This window comes from Anomaloglossus baeobatrachus, chromosome 3, assembly GCF_048569485.1.
Source record: "Anomaloglossus baeobatrachus isolate aAnoBae1 chromosome 3, aAnoBae1.hap1, whole genome shotgun sequence".
NCBI lineage: Eukaryota > Metazoa > Chordata > Amphibia > Anura > Aromobatidae > Anomaloglossus > Anomaloglossus baeobatrachus.
This window is the reverse complement of record NC_134355.1, coordinates 325934359-325954958: the sequence shown is the minus strand read 5'-3', so window position 1 is coordinate 325954958 and position 20600 is coordinate 325934359. Positions and strand designations below refer to the sequence as shown.

At 47.9% G+C, this 20600-nt stretch overlaps 1 protein-coding gene across 2 annotated transcripts in view; it reads right to left on the bottom strand.

The window, feature by feature from the left end:
* The window catches only part of WASF1 (WASP family member 1), a 223208-nt gene extending 203007 nt beyond the window's left edge, over positions 1-20201 (bottom strand). The window contains exon 1 of one of the 2 annotated variants that reach the window (XM_075340055.1): positions 19801-20201. The gene's annotated coding sequence lies outside the window, so the exon portion shown is untranslated. The other variant, XM_075340056.1, reaches the window with a different exon arrangement.
* Between the last annotated feature and the right edge of the window lie 399 nt (positions 20202-20600).

The following is a 20600-nucleotide window of genomic DNA, read 5'->3' as shown; positions in this document are numbered from 1 at the left end:
GACGTCCGGCACCCCCCAGCGGCAACAGATTTCCTGAAACACGTCCGGGTGAAGGGACCATTCCCCTGCGTCCATGCCCTGGCGACTGAGATAATCTGCTTCCCAGTTTTCCACGCCTGGGATGTGAACTGCAGAGATGGTGGAGGCCGTGGCTTCCACCCACATCAAAATCCGCCGGACTTCCTGGAAGGCTTGCCGACTGCGTGTGCCGCCTTGGTGGTTGATGTATGCCACCGCTGTGGAATTGTCCGACTGAATTCGGATCTGCTTGCCTTCCAGCCACTGCTGGAACGCTTTCAGGGCAAGATACACTGCCCGTATTTCCAGAACATTGATCTGAAGCGAGGACTCTTGCTGGGTCCACGTACCCTGAGCCCTGTGGTGGAGAAAAACCGCTCCCCACCCTGACAGACTCGCGTCCGTCGTGACCACCGCCCAGGATGGGGGTAGGAAGGATTTCCCCTTCGATAATGAAGTGGGAAGAAGCCACCACCGAAGGGAAGCTTTGGTCGCCTGAGAGAGGGAGACGTTCCTGTCGAGGGACGTCGGTTTCCTGTCCCATTTGCGTAGGATGTCCCATTGAAGAGGACGCAGGTGAAACTGCGCGAAAGGGACTGCCTCCATTGCTGCCACCATCTTCCCCAGGAAGTGCATGAGGCGCCTCAAGGGGTGTGCCTGACCTTGAAGGAGAGATTGCACCCCTTTCTGTAGTGAACGCTGCTTGACCAGCGGAAGCTTCACTATCGCTGAGAGGGTATGAAACTTCATGCCAAGATATGTCAGCGATTGTGCCGGTGTCAGATTTGACTTTGGAAAATTGATGATCCACCCGAAACTCTGGAGAGTCTCCAGAGTAGCGTCGAGGCTGTGTTGGCATGCCTCTTGAGAGGGTGCCTTGATCAGCAGATCGTCCAAGTAAGGGATCACCGAGTGACCCTGGGAGTGGAGGACCGCTACTACAGTAGCCATAACCTTGGTGAAAACCCGTGGGGCTGTTGCCAGGCCGAACGGCAGTGCCACGAACTGCAGGTGTTCGTCTCCTATGGCGAAGCGCAAGAAGCGCTGGTGCTCTGGAGCAATCGGTACGCGGAGATAAGCATCTTTGATATCGATCTATGCAAGGAAATCTCCTTGGGACATTGAGGCGATGACGGAGCGGAGGGATTCCATCCGGAACCGCCTGGTCTTTACGTGTTTGTTGAGCAGTTTCAGGTCCAGGACAGGACGGAAAGACCCGTCCTTCTTTGGGACCACAAACAGGTTGGAGTAAAAACCGTGACCCTGTTGCTGAAGAGGCACAGGGACCACCACTCCTTCTGCCTTCAGAGTGCCCAGCGCCTGCATAAGAGCCTTGGCTCGCTCGGGAGGCGGGGATGACCTGAAGAATCGAGTCGGGGGACGAGAGGTGAACTCTATCTTGTAACCGTAAGACAGAATGTCTCTCACCCAACGGTCTTTTACCCGTGGCAGCCAGGTGTCGCAAAAGCGGGAGAGCCTGCCACCGACCGAGGATGCGGATTGAGGAGGCCGAAAGTCATGAGGAAGCCGCTTTGGTAGCGGCACCTCCGGTGGTCTTTTTAGGACGTGACTTAGACCGCCATGAATCAGAGTTCCTTTGATCTTTCTGAGGCCTTTTGGACGAGGAGAATTGGGACCTGCCCGCGCCCCGAAAGGACCGAAACCTCGACTGCCCCCTCCTCTGTTGGGGTATGTTCGGTTTGGGCTGGGGTAAGGATGTATCCTTTCCCTTGGATTGTTTGATGATTTCATCCAAACGCTCGCCAAACAATCGGTCGCCAGAAATTGGCAAACTGGTTAAGCGCTTTTTGGAAGCAGAATCTGCCTTCCATTCCCGTAGCCACAAGGCCCTGCGGAGTACCACCGAATTGGCGGATGCAACCGCCGTACGGCTCGCAGAGTCCAGGACAGCATTAATAGCGTAAGACGCAAATGCCGACGTCTGAGAGGTTATGGACGCCACCTGCGGCGCGGACGTGCGTGTGGCTGCGTCAATTTGCGCTTGACCTGCTGAGAAAGCTTGTAGCGCCCATACGGCTGCGAATGCTGGGGAAAAAGAAGCGCCGATAGCTTCATAGATGGATTTCAACCAGAGCTCCATCTGCCTGTCAGTGGCATCTTTGAGTGAAGCCCCATCTTCCACTGCAAGTATGGATCTAGCCGCCAGTCTGGAGATTGGAGGATCCACCTTGGGACACTGAGTCCAACCTTTGACCACGTCAGGAGGAAAGGGATAACGTGTATCCTTAAGGCGCTTAGAAAAACGCTTATCTGGACAATCATGGTGATTCTGGACTGCCTCTCTGAAATCAGAGTGGTCCAGAAACATACTCGGTGTACGCTTGGGAAACCTGAAACGGAATTTCTCCTGCTGAGAAGCTGACTCCTCCACCGGAGGAGCTGAGGGAGAAATATCCAACATTTGATTGATGGACGCAATAAGATCGTTCACTATGGCGTCCCCGTCCGGAGTATCAAGATTGAGAGCGGCCTCAGGATCAGAATCCTGATCAGCTGTCTCCGCGTCATCAACCAGAGATTCCCCCCGCTGAGACCCTGAACAATATGATGATGTCGAGGGAATTTCCCAGCGAGCTCGCTTAGTCGGTCTGGGGCTGGGGTCTGTGTCAGAGCCCTCAGCCTGGGATCTATGAGACACCCCGGGGGGACATTGTTGGTCCAACTGAGGGGGGCCAGGGAACAATGATTCAACAGTGTCCCTGTGCTGAGATACCGGTCTGGACTGCAAGGCTTCTAGTATCTTAGCCATAGTCTCAGAGAGTTTATCCGTAAAGACTGCAAACTCCGTCCCCGTCACCTGGACAGTGTCAGCAGGTGGTTCCCCCTGGGCCCCCCTTAGCAGAGGCTCCGGCTGAGTAAGTGCCGCAGGGGCCGAGCAGTGTACACAATGAGGGTCAGTGGATCCTGCCGGTAGCGGGGTCGTACATGCGGCGCAGGCAGCATAGTAAGCCTGTGTTTTGGCACCCCTGCCTTTTGTGGGCGCCATGCTATTGTCTTCCCTGAGCAACACAATAGGGTATATAGCCAGAAATCAACTGTGCACCATACAGTGTAAAGTATATACCATAAACATATAATTTATAATTACACTTCTGCACAATGGGGCTAGCACCACAGGTGCTGCTTACCACCCGCTTAAAGCGGTTGTGTGGCCACCAGAATCCCTGCCTGGGTCTCCCAGAGTTTGTCTCCCCTCTGCAGCGTCCGAGGAGCTGACAGGAATGGCTGCCGGCGTCCTGAGGAGAGGAGGGAGCCGTGGGCGTGACCCAGAAAGTGCGGGAACTGGTGCCCCACTGTGCACAGTGAGGGGGGTGGAGTATGCAAAGCATGCTCCAGCCCTCATTGCTGCTCGTCCTGTACAGCGTCCCGCCCTTCCCCTGCCTGTCAGGGCTGGGGGTGGGAGGAAAAAAGACTAGGCCGCAAAAGCCGGGGACTCGAGTAAAAAGCGCGGCCGCCGTATAAGCGCGGCCGGCGCGGAAGTCCCCGGCGCACTACAAGTCCCAGCCGCGCCACAGTGTTAACCATGGCAGCGGCGGTCAGCGCGGTAGTCCCCATATAGTAACACACTCAGCGACGCTGCAGTGTGTAATGGCACATTTAACCCGGTCAGCGCCGCGGTCCCCGGTGCACTAGCACACCCAGCAATGCTGGAGTGTTGCTGTGCGCGGTCCCCAAGGGGACACAGAGTACCTCCAAGTAGCAGGGCCATGTCCCTGAACGATACCCGGCTCCTATCCAGCAGGCTCCTCAGGAGTTGTGGATGAAGCACGGTCTCAGTGCCTGGAGACCGATAGGATCCCACTTCACCCAGAGCCCTAAGGGGGATGGGGAAGGAAAACAGCATGTGGGCTCCAGCCTCCGTACCCGCAATGGATACCTCAACCTTAACAACACCGCCGACAAGAGTGGGGTGAGAAGGGAGCATGCTGGGGGCCCTATATGGGCCCACTTTTCTTCCATCCGACATAGTCAGCAGCTGCTGCTGACCATTCTGTGGAGCTGTGCGTGCATGTCTGCCTCCTTCGCACAAAGCATAAAAACTGAGGAGCCCGTGGGAGCACGGGGGGTGTATAGGCAGAAGGGGAGGGGCTTTACACTTTTAGTGTAATACTTTGTGCGGCCTCCGGAGGCATAGCCTATACACCCAATTGTCTGGGTCTCCCAATGGAGCGACAAAGAAATAAATAAATAATTAAAAAAAAACCCGCTGTGAGGTCCCCCATATCTTTTGTACCCAGCTAGGGTAAAGCAGACAGCTGCAGCCTGTAAACCACACATGGCAGCTTTAGCTTGGCTGGTAATCCAAAACAGAGGGCACCCCACACTATTTTACATTAAATAAATAATTTAAAACAAAAAACGTGGGGTCCCCCCAAATTGGATCACCAGCCAAGGTAAAATGGACAGCTGTGGTCTGGTATTCTCAGACTAGGGAGGTCCACCGTTATTGGACACTCCCCAGCCTAAAAATAGCAGGCCACAGCCGCCCCAGAAGACGTGCCATTCCTGGCGCTTTGGCCCAACTCATCCCGTTGCCCTGGTGCGGTGGAAAACGAGGTAATATATGGGGTCGATGCCAGATGTGTAATGTCACCTGGTATCAAGCCCTGGGGTTAGTGATGTCATGGCGTCTATCAGATAGATACCTGACATCACGAACCCAGTCAGAAAAAAAAAATTACAACAAAAAAAGTTTTATTTGAAAAAACACTCCCCAAAAAACATTCCCTCTTTCACCAATTTATTGAAAAGAACAATCAAATCCGGGTAATGCAATAAGGGGGTCCCACGATGATCCATACCATAGTCACTGTCCCAGTCAATGAAGAACAAAATGTTCCCCATTGGCTGGGAGAGTAGTGCTGTGACCTGAGCTAACATCAATAGGTCAGCCCAGGTCACTGCAGGGGATGACGAGCGCTGCCATCAGGAGGTTGAAGGAGATCATTACCTGCAGTGATGATCTCCTGCACTCCTGCCGTTACCGCTGTCACTGACTTCTATGCCTGCTGCGTTCTCAGCAGTATCGCGAGAGCCTGTGACGTCACCGCTAGTGACAGTCTTGGGCCGCCCGCGAGACGGGCATAGAAGGCATTGACAGCGGTGACGTCAGGAGGGCAGGAGATCGTCACAGCAGATAATGACCTCATCTAACCTCCTGACAGCAGCGCTCGTCATCCCCGCGGCTGCCAGCACTGCAGGGTGAGAAGCTGCTGATACTGCAGGGCGGGTAGACACTGACATTGCAGTGCAGGCAGCCGCGGGGCTGGAGCGGGACACAGACTGCATAGGCACCCGCCGGAGGTCACACGGAAGTGCTTCCGAGCAGTGTCCAGGGAGTGTGATGTGTGTGTGTTTACTCTGCTCCGCTTCCTCTTCCTGGCATAATGACATCACTTCCCTGCAAAACGCAGGCAGTGATGAACATTACCGCAGGTAAATCGTGGCTATACCGAGGGTATACCGCACATCATTTGCTACCTGCGGTATACCCGCGGTATTTCGAGATTACATTACAGTGAATGGAGTGAAATACCGCAGGTACCTGCGGAAAAGAAGTGACATGAACATTTTCTCAAGAAATTTTCTCAAGAAATTCTGCAGAAAGAATTTTCTTGAGAAAAAAAACCGCAGTGTGCGCACAGCTATTTTTTTTCCCATAGGTTTTTCTGGTAAATGTCTGCAGAAAGATTACAAACATTTCTCAAGAAATTTCTGCAGCAAAACCGTGGGTAAAAACGCAGGTAAAAACGCAGTGTGCGCACAGGGCCTTAGCCACACGCTGACCCGCCCATGGTTCATACATATTGGCATGGCTGGTAAATGTTGATGTGCAAATGTCAATTGTTGCAGTATGTTTGTGCATTTTTAGAGTGGTGCAAAAATACTGCCACTCACTAAGGTGTTTTACACCAGAATTCTGGCGTGCACTCCTTAAAGTAAACCTGTGAGGTACAATATATACCGAGAATCACGAGCAGTTCCAGTTCCAGGTGCATATTGCTAATCCCTGTCTAACTGTCCCAGCATCTAGTATAGCATAGATAAAAGATCTTTATAAATACTTTTTCTAAAGATCTCTTTATGATTTGCTAATGAGACCTGGGACTAGTCACAAGGGCCTTAGTTCCCTTGGCAAAGTCGGCCCCCTTAGCATGTAGGTACACCCCTGTGGGCATGCTAACATGCTAATGAATGTGCAGCGTCAGAGGAATGGTCGCTCTCACCTCTGCTGCTACCACTGGTTTTCGGCTCAGTGCGCATGATGAGAAGTCCCAGACTTCCAGTCATGCGCACTATGAAGTCGGGTGCACATGTCCCGACTTTAAACTGGTGTAGTGCGCATGACCGGATGTCTGGGGACGTTCCAATCTTGCGCACAGAGCCGAAAACCAGTGGTAGCAGCAGAGGTGAGAGCGACCATTCCTCTGACGCTGCACATTAGTTAACATGTTAGCATGCCCACAGGGGTGTACCTACATGCTAAAGGGGCCGACTAGCCAGGGGAAGTAATGCCCTTGCAACTTGTCGCTGACCTTATTAGCACATGATAAAAGATCTTTAGAAACACTATTCTACTATATACAGGGACAGTGAGGCCTAAGACACACGGCAGGAAAATCGGACTGAGTGGGATGCGATAAAACATCGCATTCCACTCAGACCAATATTACCCTATGTCCCAGCACCCATGAGCGCTTATTTTCTCGCTCCCAATCGGACCGAGAAAACAATCGCAGCATGCTGCAACTGTAATGCGAGACTCTTTCTCTCACACCCATTCAAGTCTATATTGAGAGAAAGATCGCACTACACTCGCAGTACACCGGTGTACCACGAGTCCAGAGCGAGAATGGCAATAGCCGGCTATGGAGGAGAGAAGGAGATAAATCCCTCCCTCCCGTCCTCAGTGCCGGCCGCCCCCCGCAGCTGAGGTCTGCTCGCATGATCGGACCTCAGTTGCAGGGACACTCGCATGACTCTCGGCTCCTGCTGTGCTGCCAGCGTGAGCAGAGTGTCATGCGAGGATCGCATTAGTTCCTGTGTGGCCCCAGCCTTAGGGAGGGATTAGAAATATGCACCCAGAACTGATCGTGGTTCTGGGTGACAGGTTGCCTTTAATAAATCGAGGCCTACGTGTGAACATGCTCATATTAGGAACATGTGCTTATTAGGTCCAACAATGGAAACATTTTCATTATTTGGAACATCATTTTTCTTGATCATCATTATAGAGCATGTAAGCAATGAGCAGCAATGTAGAGAAGGAACTCCCATGTGGAAAACCAAGTGTGAAAATCTCTAGTTTGTACACCACTAACAACGGGATATCTGAAAAGGGAGCTAATTAACATTGGTGTTATTAGTTCTAAACAATGTCTAGAAAATGATCCCCACACCCCACTCTAAAGGCCCAGTCACACTAAACAACTTACCAGCGATCCCAACAACGATCCAACCTGATAGGGATCGCTGGTAAAAGTACCTTCACACTTTAGCGATGCAGCAGCGATCCGACCAGCGATCTGACCTGGCCAGGATCGCTGCTGCATCGCTACATGGTCGCTGGTGAGCTGTCAAACAGGCAGATCTCACCAGCGACCAGTGACCAGCCCCCAGCCAGCAGCGACGTGCAAGCGACGCTGTGCTTGCACGGAGCTGGCGTCTGGAAGCTGCGGACACTGGTAACTAAGGTAAACATCGGGTATGGTTACCCGATGTTTACCTTAGTTACCAGCGCACACCGCTTAGCTTAGCGTGTGCAGGGAGCAGGAGCCGGCATTGGCAGCGTGAGAGCTGCGGAGGCTGGTAACGAAGGTAAATATCGGGTAACCACCTTGGTTACCCGATGTTTACCTTGGTTACAGCTTACCGCAGGCTGTCAGACGCCGGCTCCTGTTCCCTTCACATTCAGGATTGTTGCTCTCTCGCTGTCACACACAGCGATGTGTGCTTATCAGCGGGAGAGCAACAATAAAAAAACGAACCAGGGCTGTGTGTAACGAGCAGCGATCTCACAGCAGGGGCCAGATCGCTGCTCAGTGTCACACACAGCGAGATCGCTAATGAGGTCACAAAAAACGTGACTCAGCAGCGATCTCAGTAGCGATCTCGCTGTGTGTGAAGTACCCCTAAGTTGCTAGGAGGTTGCTGGTGAGATGTCACACTGCGATGCTCCAGCGATCCCACCAGCAACCTTACCTGGCAGGGATCGCTGGAGCGTGGCTACACGAGTTGCTGGTGAGCTCACCAGCAACCAGTGACCAGCCCCCAGCCAGCAGCGCCGCGTGGAAGCGATGCTGCGCTTGGTAACTAAGGTAAATATCGGGTAACCAACCTGATATTTACCTTGGTTACCAGCGCGCACCGCTTAGCGCTGGCTCCCTGCTCTCCTAGCTACAGTACACATGGGGTTAATTACCCGATGTGTACTGCAGCTACATGTGCAGAGAGCAGGAGCCGGCACTGACAGCTGAGAGCGGTGGACGCTGGTAACGAAGGTGAATATCAGGTAACCAAGGTAAGGGCTTCTTGGTTACCCGATGTTTACTGTGGTTACCAGAGTCCGCAGAAGCTGGCTCCTGCTGTCTGCACATTTAGTTGTTGCTCTGTCGCTGTCACACACAGCGATGTGCGCTTCACAGCAGGAGAGCAACAACTAAAAAATGGCCCAGGATATTCAGCAACAACCAACGACCTCACAGCAAGGGCCAGGTTGTTGCTGGATGTCATACACAGCGATATCACTAGCAACATCGCTGTTACGTCACAAAAGTTGTTCGTTAGCAGCGATGTTGCTAGCGATGTTGTTTAGTGTGACTGGGCCTTTAAGGCCCCTTTACACACTGAGACTTTCAGCAATCCCACCAGCGATCTCAACCTGGCCGGGATCGCTACAAAGTCTCTGGTGAGTCTCTGGTGAGCTGTCAAACAGGCAAACCTGGCCAACGACGCAACAGCGATCCGGACCTGCAGAACGACCTAGCTGGTCATTGGGGACGTTGTAAAGCAGCTTTTTCAAAGGGAAGTTGCTGTAAAGTCCCCTTTACACACTGAGACTTTCTAGCGATCGTGCTGCACAGCGGGAAACAAAGGACCAAAGAATGGTCCTGAACGATTTGCAGCGATCAGCAACTTCACAGCAGAGGCCAGGTCGCTGATGTGTTTCACACACTGGAATGTCGCTGGGGAGGTCGCTATTACGTCACAAAACCGGTGATGTTACAGCGACGTCGTTTGCGATGTTGCAGTGTGTAAAGCCACCTTAATGTGCAATCCAATTGTGAATATATAGAAAATGATCTTCTCCATGATTACTACTTTAGCTGAGACCTCATTCAGGAGTCAATGTAGGAAATCAGCAGCTTATGGGAAAATAATAAAACTTAACTTATACTTATGATAAAAATGAGGTATCACACACAATAAAAACATGAATGATTCATAAAAACATTCCACAGTGATGGATATGTGCAAATAGCCTGGATACACTAACATTAAGGAAAACACATCTGTTATCAATACAGACACTACCAGTGGTCAGCCATTTGTACTAGTCGCCGCTATAAATGTTAGTGATAAAACAAATTGTGAGACATGACAACCAAAACAAACAAACAAAAATGTGGAAACGGTGACATATCTTCAGAAAGTCCTGTCCTTAGACAAACACATAGTTGTGTCGGGAACCATCCATTTCCATCAGGAATAAGGAGATGGTTAAGCCCTATTAGGCCCTGCTAATTTCAATAGCCTATGCGTGCCAAACTGCCACCCTGACAAGGGCAGTCCACAACTCTCCATAAGTGGATAATACCCTAAAATTGCCCTGCTTGTCTCCTAACACACTTCTCCTACATAGGGCAATCAGGGGATAGCCATGCAAACAAATGAGAGTGGGACGATAAATCAGCATCACAGTGGTATGTCTGATATCTATGACCCTATGATGGAGAAATGTGTTGGGGGGCAATCAGGGAGACTGGAGGGCATTGTCAACATAGGGAAGAAGTTTGGGATGCATAGGATTATTGAAAGTAGCAGGGTCTAATAGGGTTTACACATGTCCTGTTCATGCTGGAAATGGATGGTTCCCAACACAACTATATGTTTAGACAGAATGACTGATGGCACTCCCAAAACTGCAATCTGAACAGGTGCATAACTGAACATGACATAAAATGACAAAAATAAGAGACAGTTGAACTCTGAAATGCTAAAGCATGAAAACCATGAATGTAAGAATATAGATATTCGGAGGACAAGACTTTCTGAAAATCTGTGGCCTGGGAGAGACCATTCCCACATTGTTTGTTTTGGTTGTCACGCCTCACAATTTGTTTTATCACTAACCTTTATAGCCGTGGTTAGTACAGATGGCTGACCACTGTTAGCATCTCTATTTATATAGATGTGTTTCCTTAAAGGGAACCTGTCAGGTCCAATATGTGCCCAGAACCATGATCAGTTCTGGGTGCATATTGTTAATCCCTGCCTAACTGCCCCTGCATCTGGTAGCATAGATAAAGGGATCTTTAGAAAAAGTGTTTCTAAAGATCTTTTATCGTATGCTAATGAGTACGGGGACTAATCCCAAGGGCGTTTATCCCCTTAGCTAGTCGGCCCCATTAGCATTTAGCCTGTCCCTCTGGGTGTGCCATCATGCTAATGAATGCGCAGCATCAGAGGCTGATCTCACTCACCTCTCCGCTGCCCGATGCTGGATTTCGGTTCAGTGCACATGACTCCGGAGTTTGGGTCATACGCACTATGAAGCCGGGTGTATGCGTCCTGGCTTCAAACTGAAGTAGTGCGCATGACCAAAACTCCGGAATCATGCGCACTGAGCCGAAATCCAGCGTATGGCAGCGGAGAGGTGAGTGAGATCATCCTCTGACGCTGTACATTCATTAGCATGATAGTACACCCCTGTGGGCGTACTAACATGCCAATGGGGCCGACTAGCAAGGAAAGCAACGCCCTTGGGATTAGGCTCCTCACTCATTAGTATACGATAAAAGATCTTTAGAAATACTTTTTCTAAAGATCTCTTTATCTATGCTAGTGTATACAGGGACGGTTAGGCAGGGATTAGCAATATGCACCCAGAACTGCTCGTGGTTCTGGGTGCATATTGCACCTGACAGGTTCCCTTTAATGTTAGTGTACTCAGGCTATTTGCTATTTCCAGAAAAATGCTTGAGTTTCCCATCGCCTTCCATTATACGCGTGTACATGAGTGGCACCCATCTACTCATTCAAGTACCGAGCACCGAACATGCTAGTACTCGCTCATCACTGAATCGATAGATAGCTTTTTCTACTTATTGCAATTGTAAAAACCAACAGCACAATGATGACAATGCATGGTGTCAGTGATTTTTCACAGACCCAAAGATTTGTTGATCGTTGACTCAGAACAAAAAGAGACATGTCTTAGGGCTCATGCGCACGTTGCCGAATTTCATGCATTTACGCTGTGTATTGCACCGCAGCGTAAATGCATGCGACCTGCGTCCCCTGCACAATCTATGAAGATTGTGCATGAGACGTGCGCACGTTGCGTTTGAGAGCGCAGCGCTTTGGATGCCAAAATTTTGTTCCAAATCGCTGCGTTCTAAAAAGCAATATGTCAATTATTCCGTGCACTTTGGATGCTGCTTCCGCTCTGTCCATGGTAGAGGCAGCATCCAGAGCGCATGAAATGTTTGTTTTTTTTCTGCAGAAACACTGCATTCATTATGCAGTGTTTCTGCAGCGATTTGACGCGCACATGTGCTGTCAAATCCCTGCAGAAATTTCTGCAGGGACACGACGCAACGTGCGCATACAGCCTCAAGGCTTTGGTTTTCTTTTGCAAATGGCTTGATCCATCAAACACTGAGATGTAAAGAAGCCACATGGAATTATAACGGGTACTTGTGCTAGTTGTGAAAGACAGACATCTGAATGAGGTAGGTCTGAGGTATCTACCTTCATAGATATGTCTATAAATAGGAGTTAGTGATCGCGGCATCTTGCTACAAACGTTTTCATTTACACTGTATACATTAAAAAAGGATGTTATACTGTCACAGCTATCTGTATATAATGCTAATACATTCTAAAATGAGCAAAAAAAAATCTATCGTTTTTTGACTATGGATTCTATGAAGACTAATATGTCTCTGTGGTAACTAACTACAAATATCGGGCATCTGCTCTTTGCTATCCGAACATGCCAAATATACGTATATGAAGTAGGAAACAGACTACCCATGGCATTGTTAGCCCATGTGCACACGTAGAGTACGTGGCAAGTTTTTTACCTCAGCATATTATAAGGCCACGTGCACACATTGTGTATTTGGTGAGCTTTTTACCTCAGTACTTGTAAGGCCACGTGTACTCGTTGACTATTTGGTGAGTTTTTACCTCAATATTTGTAAGGCCACGTGTACTTGTTGACTATTTGGTGAGTTTTTACCTCAGTATTTGTAAGGCCACATCACACACTGAGTATCTGGGGAGTTTTTACCTTAGTAATTGCAAACCAAATCTAGGAGTGCGTAAAAAAAAATAATGCAGAATTCGTTCCCGTGGGTTTTTTTTACTTTTCCTCGCATTGTTCCACTCCTGGTTTTGGCTTACAAATACTGAGGTAAAAAGTCAAAATACTCAATGTGTGCACATGGACTTACAAATACTGAGGTTTTAAAAACGTCACCAAATACTCAACGTGAGAACATGGTCTTAGTTTCTATGGTAAGAAACTACTAAGTTCTACATTTTAAAATCCTTTGAGGAATACAATTGAATGACATTGTGTACCTTTCTAGAGCTTTGGCCACTTTAGGCCCTGTGCGCACGATGCGGTTTTACCCGGGGTTTTGCTGCAGAAATTTCTTGAGAAATGTTTGTAATCTTTCTGCAGACATTTCCCAGCAAAACCTAGGGGAAAAAAATAGCTGTGCGCACACTGCGTTTTTTTCTCAAGAAAATTCTTTCTGCAGAATTTCTTGAGAAAATGTGCATGTCACTTCTTTTCCGCAGGTACCTGCGTATTTCACTCCATTCACTGTAATGTAATCGCGAAATACCACGGGTATACCGCAGACAGCAAATGATGTGCGGTATACCCTCGGTATAGCCGCGGTTTACCTGTGGTAATGTTCATCACTGCCTGCGTTTTGCAGGGAAGTGATGTCATTATGACAGGAAGAGGAAGCAGAGCAGAGTAAACACACACATATTACAGACACAGACATAGAACACACACACATCACACTCCCTGGACGCCGCACGGAAGCACTTCCATGTGACGCCCGTGGGGTGCCCGTGCAGTCTGTGTCCCGCTCCAGCCTCGCGGCTACTCGGACTGCAGTGTCAGCAGCTTCTCACACTGCAGTGCTGGCAGCCGCGGGGATGACGAGCGCCGCTGTCAGGTTAGATGAGATCATTACCTGCTGTGACGATCTCCCACTCTACTGACGTCAGCGCTGTCACTGCCTTCTATGCCCGTCTCGCGGGCAGCCCGAGACTGTCACTAGCGCAGATGTCACGGGCTCTCGCGATACTGCTGAGAACGCAGCGGGCAATGGAAGGCAGTGACAGCGCAGACGTCAGGAGAGCAGATCGTCACAACAGGTAATGATCTCATCTAACCTCCTGACAACAGCGCTCGTCATCCCCTGCAGTGACCTGGGCTAACTGCAGTGTACTGCAGTGCTAACTGACAGTGACAGTGACCTATTGATGTTAGCTCAGGTCACTGCACTGCTCTCCCAGCCAATGGGGAACATTTTGTTCTTCATTGACTGGGACAGTGACTATGGTATGGATCGTCGTGGGACCCCCTTATTGGATTATGCAGGACCTGGAATTGATTGTTCTTTTCAATAAATTGGTGAAAGAGGGAATGTGTTGGGGAGTGTTTTTTCAAATAAAACTTTTTTTGTTGTCTATTTTTTATTTCTTACTGACTGGGTTTGTGATGTCGGGTATCTGATAGACGCCGTGACATCACTAACCCCAGGGCCTGATGCCAGGTGACATTACACATCTGGCATCAACCCCATATATTACCCAGTTTGCCATCGCACCAGGGCAACGGGATGAGTTGGGGCAAAGCGCTAGGACTGGCACATGTAATGGATGCGCCACTTCTAGAGCGGCTGTGGCATACTATTTTTAGGCTGGGGAGTGTCCAATAACGGTGGACCTCCCTAGTCTGAGAATACCAGACCACAGCTGTTCGCTTTACCTTGGCTGGTGATCCAATTTGGGGGGGACCCCACGTTTTTTGTTTTAAATTATTTATTTATTTATTTAATGTAAAATAACAGTGTGGGGTGCCGTCTATTTTGGATTACCAGCCAAGGTAAAGCGAACAGCTGTGGTTTGCAGGCTGCAGCCGTCTGCTTTACCCTAGCTGGCTACAAAAGATAGGGGGGGACCCCACATCGTTTTTTTTAATTATTTATTTTTTGGCTAAATACAAGGCTAAGCACCCTTTAGTGCCACATGTAAGTCACTAAAGGGTGCCAGCTTAGAATATGTAGGGAGATGGGACATTATATAGGTCTTTCTCATGTATTATCTATCTATTCATCTATCCATCTTTCCCTCTATCCATTATCTCTCTGTCTATCTATCGATTATCTACTATCTATATTATTTATTGCAGTTACAGCATAAAAAACCGCAGGGACCAACCTGCGGAAAAACCGCGGCAAAAACGCATGCGTTTTTGCCACTGTTTTGGTGCGGTTTTTTTTACCGCAGGTGCGGTTTTCTTCAACTCCCAGAAGTTTCTGAAGAAATTTTCTTGAGAAAAATCACTTTTCTAGTGCGCACATAGCCTTAAGGAGATTTTCCCTGCTATGTCTTCTTGACCAAAATACAGTCAAAACAGGATACAGAGTACAGACTGGGGAGCAAATGTTTAATGTTACTTCTATTATTTAACAGCTTAGTACCCAAAACACTAAACTGTTCACAATAAACAGCATATACGGTACGCGCAAGTACACGGCTATCACATTCTACACAGGTTATAAAGGAATATCTTTTTATATATATTTTTTTTACCTCAGTGTTTGTAAGGCCATGTGCATACGTTGAATATTTGGTGAGTTTTTTACCTCAATATACTGTATGTAAGGCCACATGTACACGTTGAGTATTTCATGAGTTTTTTACCTCAGTACATGTAAGGCCATGTGCACATATTGAGTATTTGGTGAGTTTCCTACCTCAGCATCTGTAAGTTATTGTGCACATGATATTTGTTTTTTTACCTCAGTATTTGTAAGCCAAACCAGGAGTGGATAAAAAAATACAGAAGTGGTGACAAGTTTCTATTATACTTTGACTGTTCCATTAATGGTTTTGACTTACAAATACGGAGGTAAAAACCTCTCTAAACATTCAAAGTGTGCATGTGGCCTTAAAGGGAACTTGTCAGGTCCCTTATGCGCTCTAAGGCTACTTTCACACATCCGGTTTGAGCACTGCGGCTCAATCCGGCTGTGAAAACTATGCAACGGATGCGGCGAAAACACCGCATCCTTTGCATAAGTTTTTACATGCGGCCCGTCCGGTTTTTTCCGGTTGCGGCATGCTACTGAGCATGCGCAGTGGAATAAACCGCATGCGGCGAGCGGATGCGTTTTTTTCCGCATCGCGCCGCATCCGGCCTCCATAGGTATGCATTGAAAAATGCACCGCAGCGGCCGGATGCGGCGCGATGCGGTGTTTTTTGCCGGAGCAAAAAACGTTGCAGGGAACGTTCGATCCGGCCGCGGCATCGGCTAAATCTGCCGCATGCGGCCAAAACCGGACCGAACGCAAGCCCCTGCGGCACAATACGGCACTAATGTAAGTCTATGCAAAAAAAACCGCAACCGGCGTTACAAAAGCCGGTTGAGGTTTTTCTACAGAACGCCGTATTGTGCCGCAGAGCAAAAATCCGGATGTGTGAAAGTAGCCTAACCTAGAAGCAGGGTGATGTGTGGCCTAGAAACCCCTTCCTACCCATCCCTGTGTTGTAATATTGTGTCATATGAATGTATAAAAAAAAAAGTTTTATTAATGACATGTTCCCTATGTAAATGATCAGAGGCTATAGCCCCATGGTTGTCACATCGCCCAATGAGCGTTTGCATGCTTTCCGTGCTATTATGCCTCTGTGGGCGTGATACCATGGATTTACATAAACAATGTCACCGTCAGCTCCTGGAGATCCCACGCACTCGGGCTTGCCATTCCCGCAGCCTTGTTATCCGGTTGCTTATTTGCCGGCTTCAGACGCGCACTGCGCATGGTTAGAACCACAGGAGTCTTCGCGTCTGAAGCCAACAAGCAAGCACCCGGATAATAAGGCTGCAGGAATGGCAAGCGCGCATGCGTGGGCTCTCAAGGAGCTGACGGTGACATCGCTCATGTAAATCCATGGTAATGGAAAGCATGCAAACGCCCATGGGGCGATGCGACGCCTAGGGGTCTAGACCCTCGATCATTTACATAGGGAACACGTAAGAAATAAAACTTTTTTTATACATTCATATTACACAGTATTACAACATAGGGATGTGTAGGAAGGGGTTTCTAGGCCACACATCACCCTGCTTATAGTTCAGAACGCATAAGGGACCTGATAGTGTGACGTACCTTAAAGGGAACCTGAGTTTTTGGAGGCGTTTTTTGAGGTGAAACTTTCCAAAACATTGGAGTTTTTTCTTCAGCTTCTGCTCCAAATACTCAGCGAAAAGATTTAGGCCACGATTCACTAAGACGGACATTTCTACGCCATTCTTAATAATGGACGTGCAGGAGTAAGATGCACCTAATTCATTAAAAACCTCACACCAAAATGAATTAGGCGAATCAGATAAGCCGCGTTCACCAAGCCAGAAACATTACTCCAGTCAAGCACTGAAGTAACATTTCTGGTGAAGGAATGCAGCCACTTTTAATGAATTTGTCAGACATTGCCATGCCCGTCCATTCCCAGCTACGCTCACTTTGTCAGCGCTGTCCAAAATCGGTGTAAAAAAGGCAAAAAGTAGCAATAGTTTTGTGAAATTTTGTTTTGCGAATTTGAAGGTGTTATCCGGATAAATACCAAGATGCATTGTGGGCAGTGTGCACAGTCCCTTAAGGCCCCTTTACACACTGCAACATCGCTAGCGATATCGCTGTAACGTCACCGGTTTTGTGACGTAGCGACATCCCCAGCGACATTCCAGTGTGTGACACGCATCAGCGACCTGGCCCCCGCTGTGAGGTCGCTGATCGCTACAAGTCGTTCAGGACCATTCTTTGGTCCTTTATTTCCCGCTGCGCAGCATGTATTGGTGTGTTTGACACCGTTACAACGACATCGTTAGAAACCCAGCCCATAGGCGTGCTATAGCGTTCCCTTTCCAGCGAGGTCGTTCTGCAGGTCCATATCGCTGCTGCGTTGTTGGCCAGATCTGCCTGTTTGACAGCCCACCAGCGACTGTTAGAGACTTTACAGCGATCCCGGCCAGGTCGAGATCGCTGGTGAGATCGCTAGAAATTCTCAGTGTTTAAAGGGGCCTTTACACGGTGATGGGACCGGCTGTCACTAGCGCTGACAAGTAGGAAGCTGAGTGTGAGGGGTTCGTACAAACAATTTTTCACGCGTTCATTTGTATGAAACCCTTTACAGTGTCGTCAGGAGACTATCCCACGGATGTACCACCAAATAATGATGATATTTAGGTTGGCTTTTGGAGCAGTGAAGCTTGATGGACAGCTGATGATGGACAGCTGAAGGTAGACTAATAAACAGCCATAATAAGTGGTACGGACCCCCAGGTCCCCCCAATCCAGAGATAAGTGTACATGTCTTCATCCTAATGGAGGACGCTCCACTACACAATTGTCATGCAGAGGAATTCTTTGAGAGATCATTTACATATTCAAAGTGAAGCTGAGCCTCCATGAAGAGCTGCTGACGTTTCCGGGCTACTTTGCATTTCGGGCCTCAGTTGTGAAGGGAGACAATATGTGGCCTGTGCTGTCATTGTGTCCAATATGACAAGACGTGAGTGATTATGGCTTCCAGGCCTCTCTTATGTGCAGGTGCTGGAGTCAGGTTCTTCCATCTTGTCACTGGCATGAATCCTGTGGAATCCACTAACAATGCACAGGATAGCAGTGAGAGGCATCCCCTCCTCTTCCAGGAAGAATGGGCAGGTGGGGGTGGGTGAGAAAGGATCGGATTGCTATAATCAGAGAGCAGTGCAAGTCTATGACACAGCGATATTTATATGCCGGGCACACACCTTGGCTGCGCACACATGTACCCAGGCAAATGCCGGTTACTGCCTGCTATGTGTATACAGAGATTATTACCAGGGAATGAACAAATCACTCATCATTCCACACTATTGATATACTGGGAACGAGAATGACAATATGATTTTATTGAAAATCCATTTTTATTTCGGATTATTTTGCCTCATTACCTACAGCAATTAGCACAGTTATGCTGCCTGCTCCCGCAGCCAGGTACACAAACATGGCTCCCATGGAACAATTACAATATAACCCTACATGAATGCTTTACATTGAGAACCAACCTTCAGAAAAATACCGTAGTGCCAACGTCCATACATCGGCTATGCAAGAAAATCCCATGCATCACATAGGAGCCAAATACCAACATAATACAAGTGCCATCTGCAAGTGCCCACCGTGTTAATAAGCCGGATACACTACAAACCACCAAAACATCTGTCAATATCCTTCTACTGGATTGCCTATGATGGCTATGGGATAAAGGTGCCAGTATGAATGGGGCATCAGATGGGCACTTCCTCCACTATATGGCGAGGAACGCAAATAACTGCTTATATAATAAAGCCAAGCATATAGATCCCAACTATAATGTACAAGTACATCATTCTCCAGAGGATTACTGCAATATAGCGAATGGAACATACTGATGAGAATTTGTATAAAAAGAGCTATAGATCTATATACACACACACAGATAATATGTATACATAAAAGACAAATATATATTTTATATATATATATATATATATATATATATATATATATATATATATATATATATATTATATTAAAAAAGTCACATACATATATATATATATATATATATATATATATATTAAAAAAGTCACATACACATATATATATATATATATATATATATATATATATATATATATATATATATATACACACATATGTATTATACATTTTTTTAATGGTATATATGTTTTTATTTTTATATATATATATATATATATATATATATATATATATATATATATATAAACATATATACCATTAAAAAAAATATATAATACATATGTATGTATATATATATATATATATATATATATATATATATATATATATATATATACACCCATACAGATTTTATATAATATATATATTATATAAAATCTTTATGGGTGTGTATATAATATATATATACACACACGCGCACACACATTTCCATGCCATTCCTATGTCATCCCTTACCCCGCTCCCTGTGGTCCTGCCATTCATTATACCCACAGTCAGGCTGATGCCATAGCAATGTATGGCTCCAGGCTCAGCCCCTGTACTGCACATGGCATGGAATGTAGTAGATGCCAGGCACAGCCATGTTCCCATGATACACACCATGACGGGGTTCCTCATGCACTGGAAGGGCCCGATCATTCATTCAGTACAGCGGTGTCGCAGCGATCATGTCGCGATAATGACGATACCTACAGGCAGGACTGTCGCGGATCTGGCGCTGCTCACTCACTGACCGCTGCTCATCCTCCTCGGGGGTCACGTGGAGCGGCTCACCAGCTGCGCCCCATCTCTGCCCCCGATGTCACGGATCGTCCACGATGACTCAAGGACAACAAACAAGTAAAGGCGAGAGGCTGAGGCGCTGCAGCCGGGCCAGCAGATTGTGAGGGAGAGGGGGCGGGGACGGGTCAACAGCGGGAGAAAGGGAGGCAGGAATGGCAGGCGCCCGGCTCTGCACGCAGAGCTCCACACAGAGCGCACAGTGCTGCGGAGATGGCGGGGCTCTGTATCGCCGCTGTGGGGACGTGGGCAGAGCGGGGCGGAGGATGTCTGCGCTGATACGTGCACCCCTCCTGCCGCTGGATGGTGCAGTCCATCACTCCGCAGTACCTCCGATCCATTCTGTGCAGGTACCGTGCAGTAACCCATACAGTGCTGCCGTGCACAGCAGCCGCTCGGGGCTCACCGCATATTAGGGGCTGCCATGGAGACCGCTAGTAGATGCCCTGATTTAACCCACTGAACACCACGACATTATTTGGCAATGATTTTTTTTGGGGGGGAGGTATCATAGCGTTTTTAACCCTTTTACCCCTGGGCGATTTTTTTGTTTCCTCCCCTTGTTCCAGGGAGCTAGAACGTTTTAATTTTTCCATCAATGTAGCCATATTTGGGCTTTTTTTGTTTTTTGCAGGACGAGTTGTACTTTTGAACAGCACCATTCATTGTAATCCATATTGTACTGGAAAACAGAAAATAATTCCAAGTGTGGT